The sequence below is a fragment of the Sminthopsis crassicaudata genome, chromosome 3, assembly GCF_048593235.1.
Source record: "Sminthopsis crassicaudata isolate SCR6 chromosome 3, ASM4859323v1, whole genome shotgun sequence".
Taxonomy (NCBI): Eukaryota; Metazoa; Chordata; class Mammalia; order Dasyuromorphia; family Dasyuridae; genus Sminthopsis; species Sminthopsis crassicaudata.
In genome coordinates, this window is record NC_133619.1 from 62,499,695 (window position 1) to 62,505,857 (window position 6,163).

Below are 6,163 nucleotides of genomic sequence, written 5' to 3' on the forward strand. Positions count from 1 at the left end.
CATGGAAACTGAATTGGCTCAGTCAGGGTTGAGCCAAATATTCAGACCAACCTTCATGATCAGGGTTGTGTCTGTTGATTTTTATTAACAATTTAGAGATCTATTTGGATTTTTTATCTATTTTTTGATTTTCAAAATATATGCATAGATATTATTCAACATATGCCTTGCACATCACTAGTCTTTAGTACATGATAGTGGAAAAAAAAATGAATATAAAATCAGGGTGATTTCTCCCATCAGATCTAACATTTTCAGTTTCCCAGATAGAAGTCAATAAGACTTTGCTTAAGAAATGTATTATAAATAAAGCTACAAAGGAAGCTTAGTTAATCAACATGCCTCCTAAGAGCATGTGAAACACATTTTGCTGGCTTCAAGCTAAGTAGAAGAATTTGAGGGGCATCTTGGTGAACTGGATGCTATTAAGTTTGAGTTTATTCTGCCCAGAGACCAACCTGATATAGCTTCCTACAACCTCTTATGGAGTCATATAACTGAATGTTAAAGTTATAAATTATGATTTATTATTAATAAATGTTTGATTTTCATACTCATTTTATATACCTATATACCAGGAGTCATGAAAAATTTCTTGGGCAAAAAAGGGGCACAAGTTAGGAAAAAAGTTTAAGAAGTCCTGCTTTAAGGAACATGTGCCCCTAAATATTGAAAGACAATATTTGGCTTTTTGTTATATCCTTTATAAGTTATATCCCTTTGGAAGTAAAAGCTGATTGATATTAATTAGTTCAATGAAACTAGGGTACTAATGACTGATAGTTGACATTGAAGAAAATACAGTTAATAGCTTTAGAGAAGAATCATCCTAATCCTTCTGGAATTTCTCTATAACCCTCAAAAAGATATTTCCTCTCTTGCCTTTGAAGTCTGAGTCCAGAGTCTCAAAACAACAAAAAGGAAGATCTTCAACTAATTTCCCCCAATTCAGTCCCATACTATGTGACAAAAGCCTTGCCATACACAGGCAGATGATAAAGCATTCATAGGAGCAGAATGAGGAAGAAGCTTAAAGAAGGCTACCTTTATCTCAGCTATCTTCACATTCAACTGCCTTTGTGCCCTCTTTGTACCTGATTACTTTCCCTTAAGCACCAAGTGCCACAAATATGGCCTATCCCTTTTAAGTCTTGTCCTCAGATAGCTGTTCACTGACTGACTTGTTCCAAAGGAGTATTTTCATTTTCATGGGAAACTCTTTAAAATCAAAAATCTTTGTGTGCAAAAGAAAATAATTTCTAGTAGTAAGCTTTCAAAAAGGTTGGGGAAGGAATACTTGGGAGTATGTTCCTAGGACTCCTTAAATGAATACTAGGTAGACAGTTTCTCCATCTACTGATTAGACCCGACCTTGTCACATAGTGTTATCATGAACTAAAGAGTGCCCACAATGACAACCAATGCAAAATAGATTTCTATTGATAGAACAGCCTGTACATCACTTTGCACAGATGAATTAGCAGATAGGACATCCTATTTAGAATATATCCTCAGCCGTGCCCTGCAACTAATGACAATAGTTTGAACATCCAATCAACCTTTGAAAAGTCCAATAATAATTCCTTTCTTATTCCTTTAGAAATAGAAAATGCTGGTTCTACCTGTAACTTCCAACATTTTATCCAATCATTCAAAAACTACAGCAGCTTGAACATAGAAAACAGTCTTTGAAAATTGTAGCCAATTGCAGCTTACCTAGATGATAAATAAAAGAATTGTAGAATGGATGCATTGATGAATAAATAAATAAATTTAAATGTAAACATATGCAAAATAATAGCCTGCAACATTTGCCATGACTTTATGTTTAGTTTGCAAGGTGAGATCTCAGAAGATATTTTGCCTTTTTCCTAGGTTCCAAGTTTACTTTTAAAATAAGCTCTCACAAAAAGATTATAGCACCTTATGATCTAAATAGAATGTTTTCCTATAGATATATAGATAATAGAGTTAAAGAAAATGTAATATATAATTTCCTTATAGTTTTTTTAATTAGAACTCAAATTAAAATAAAGCATAACAATTTACTGATTTCTGATTGTCATATGCTAAAGTGACATACAATTTGGAACAAGGTTTTAAGAAAGGCAAACCCCCTAGATACCAATCTCAGTAGCCTTTACCTATTCCCAGTCATTTTTTCATCTTGTCTCTGGTCTTTTCTTCAGTTCCAGATAGAAAACAACCCTCTGACTCATTCTATATCTTTTCTTAGATTCAAAAATTCCTTTGATTCAGAGTAGTTTAGCACCTAAATGCCTTAGTATGTGGATTAACACAGAATCGCAGAGTTGGAAAGCTGCTCAGAAGCCACCTAATCCAATGCATACTTGAACAAGAATCCTCTGTACAATATACCCAAAGGTCATCCGGTCTTTACTTGAAGACTTTCCAATAAGGGGAAACTTAAGAATCCAATTCCACCTTAGGACAACTCTGATTATTAGCAAGTTTTACTCAGAATTGCATTTCTTTCTTTGCTCCTTCTCATTATACCTTGCTTGGTCTTCTAGGACAAGAAAAATATGTCTTAGCCCTCTTCTGCCTGAGAATCTTGCGAATACTTAAGTGCAAACATTCTTTCCCCATTTAGTGTTTTCTAAATATCCCCCATTTCCTTTCCCCAGTGCTCATATGGGATGAGACCAAAGCCTTTTGCTAAACTCGCCACACTTTACCATATCAATGTACTTCTTAAAATTTGTCCCCTAGAACTGTACACAGTATTTTGATGAGGGATCTGACCAAGATAGAGTATAGGGTTATTAACTCTTCCCTAGTCCTGGCTGGATATTATACCTTTCTTATCATAAGCCAAATTTGCATTAGCTTCTTTGGCTGCCATATTGACCTGTTGACTCATATTGAACTTGCAATACCCTAAGAACTTCAGATCTTTTTCAGGGAAACTGAAAGTCTAATCATATCTCTTGATCTGATATTTAGAGACAGCTTGGTGATACAATGTATAGAGTACCAAATTTAGATTCAGGAAGACCCGAATTTAAATCCTTCCTCAGATATCTAGTGACTGTGTGGAGTATGTCATTTAATTTCAGTTTTCTTATCTCTAAAATAGAGATAATGTTAGCACCTACCTTCTGGGTTGTTGTGTGGATCAAATAAGATATTTGTAAAGTACTTTGCAAACCTTTACATGTTATATATAAATGTTAACTATATTTATTAATTGGGAACTCAGATGTAGAACTTTGTATTTGTCCTCATTTGATTTCATTTTATTACATTTAATCCAACAGTTTAATCTGAGTTCAAGCCTCTCAATATCATTTTAAATTCTGACTCTATCCTCCAATATGTTAGCTGTTCCCTTCTAACTTTATGTCACCTGCAATTTGAATGAATGGGGCACCTTTAAATATATCCAAATAACTGAGAAAAAGTTAAGTAGCACAAGCCAAACCAAGGTCTCTGAGACACTCACTAGAAATCATTTTCCAAAGTGAGATGAAGCCATAGAATACTTTTCTTTGGACTCAGGCATTAAACCATTATCAAATCATCTTAAGTATAGAATCGTATAGCCCATAGCTCCATCTTTTACCTAAGAAAAGCAAAAAAGACTTTGTAAAATCCTTAACTAAAATTGAGGTAAATAATACCTACAGTATTCCCCTACTATGCAGACAGTCTGGTAATCCAGTCTGAAAAGAAAATATGATTAGTCTGTCTTGATCTATTCTTAATAAAATCAGGCTTGCTTTTTGTGATCATTGCTTCTTGACATTCCCCAACTATCCTTTTAAGAACAAATCTTAAAATGTTGCCACATTAAAGTCTAATTCATTAACTCAGTGTTTGCAGACTCTATAGTCTTCCCTTTAAAAAAAAAAAAGATAACATTTCTCTTCTTTTCCTCTAGAACCTTCTCCTTTTCTTCAGATTTATTTCAGAAATTACTATGGATGAGCAATCTCATCTGCCCATTCTTTCAGTACTTCAGGATGGAATTCCTCTGTGCTTGAGATCTGAATTCTTCAAACATAGCTTGTTGCTCTCTTAATATCTCCCTACTTATCTTGGATGTCAATTTCCTATTTCTGCCCTTCCCAAGGTAAAGATCCTTCCTTTTGATGGAGATAACAAAAAAGCATTGCCTTTTGTCCCTGTCATCAACTCAACTTCCTTAAGAAGTAGTCCTCACTTTTCTTTGATCATTTTTCCCAATTTAAGAAAAACAAAATAAAAACAAAACACTTTTATCAACAGTTTTATTTACCAGTCTCCACTCATTGGGAGCTTGAGCACTCCTGCAGATATGTTCCTATTAGCCTTTGATTCTTCCCTAATCAGAATAGGCTTTTAACTGCTTATTTGAGATACATCAGAACACTTCTCCTCAATAATGTTTCATGATTCTCAAGGGGAAAGGGAGAGAAAGGGGAAAAGAGAAAAAAAGAAATGGGGAACAGGGAAAAATGGGTAAGTGGAAAGTGGGGAAAAATGTTAAATTCTGATATAATTTTTTGGAAAAATTCCATGAAGTTCTTTTTCTAATCAGAAAAGAATCTAACTCCAAAATTCCTTTCTTTCTCCTGGTATTTGCTTTTCTCTATAAGCAGCCAATTTCCTTAATAAAGATGTTAGAAGTAATCCAAGTAATTTTCACGTTGTTGATTTCACATGAGCCTCTGCCATTACACATAAAAAACATGCAAATAAAAATACAAAGCACAGATTGTGGTGAGAGGTAAGAAATATAGTGGTATTTATGTAGAATCTCCTCTTTTTCTTTTTTGTGAAATATACATCCCATCTATTCTAGGATATTAAAGTTATATTAAGATTCCATTACAGATTCACTTAAAAAGGACTAAAAGATCTATACCTATTTCTACTGAATCCATACTTTAGAAAAATGTTTCCAAGAAATAACATCCAGGGAATGGACCAACTAACACTCCAGGCAAAAAAGATTGCAGCTTCATGCCCTCAAAGCAGAAAAATCTCATGGGGAAACTCTACTGGTCATCCTGGCCAGCTTCTCTGCCAATCGAAACGATCTCCATCATCATCTCATGGTGGCTATTCCTCACCTATACAGGTGTGTTCATTAAGTAAGGTGGGCTATTGAAGATCTTGGGGCAATTTCCCCTTCAGTTAAGGAAGTGTCCTTGTAGACAACAATATGTGCAACAGTGAACAACAACTTACAACTCTCAATCAATCTCAGTTACTTCATCTTTATTCATTAAGAGTCAAAGACCTCTAAGGTCCCTTTCATCTCTTTAGATCTAAAATAGATAGACATAGATATAGGTGGATAGATGGATGGATAGATGAACAAATGGACCAACAGATGGATGGAAGGATGGACCGATTGATAGACACACAGACAGATAGATAAGATAGAGATGTATTTGGGACACAGTTGGGGGTAAATAATTTGCTTAGGGCAAATTACAAATTATAATATACAAAGATATATTATCTATATATTGAAGAAGTATTTGGGAATTTTTCTCTCTGTTTGTAGGAAGATACAAAGCAAATACTCTTTTATAAATAAATACTAAGATTCGATGCTAATAAGAAGACCAAAGGTTTAAAACTTCAATGAACCTCAGAGGTCAGTGTGGGTCAATTCTGTCATTGTACAGTTGAGGAAACTGGAAGAGGTTTAATGACCTTGGGTACAAGGTTACAAAGATTAGTAACAAAGATAAAATTTGAACCAAGGTCTCTAGCTTCAAATCCAATACACTTCTCACTGCACTATGCCCTCCTTTCTTTTGTTCATTTATTCAATCAACTAGTATTTATTAAGCACCTTTGATGCACTAGGCCCTGTACTAGGTATAGAGGATTTAACATGTATTTATTATCCTTCTGAGAATAAAAGGATGAGAATAAATCCACAAACTTCAACTAGATTCTTACTATCTTTAAAGGATCTACCTTAAAATAAAACTCATAACTTTCCCTTTCTTATACAGTTCCATGGCTAGATTTAAATGAATAACAGAAATTGGCTTCACAAACATGAGAGATCTGAGAAAAAGCATCATCATAAGTCTCCTAAGTTCTGCTGATTTTGCATGCTTGTGAGAGTGCAATGCAACCTTGGAGCAAATCCCTGGAATTTGAGATCACAGGCCTTATTATAATGCAATTATCCTCA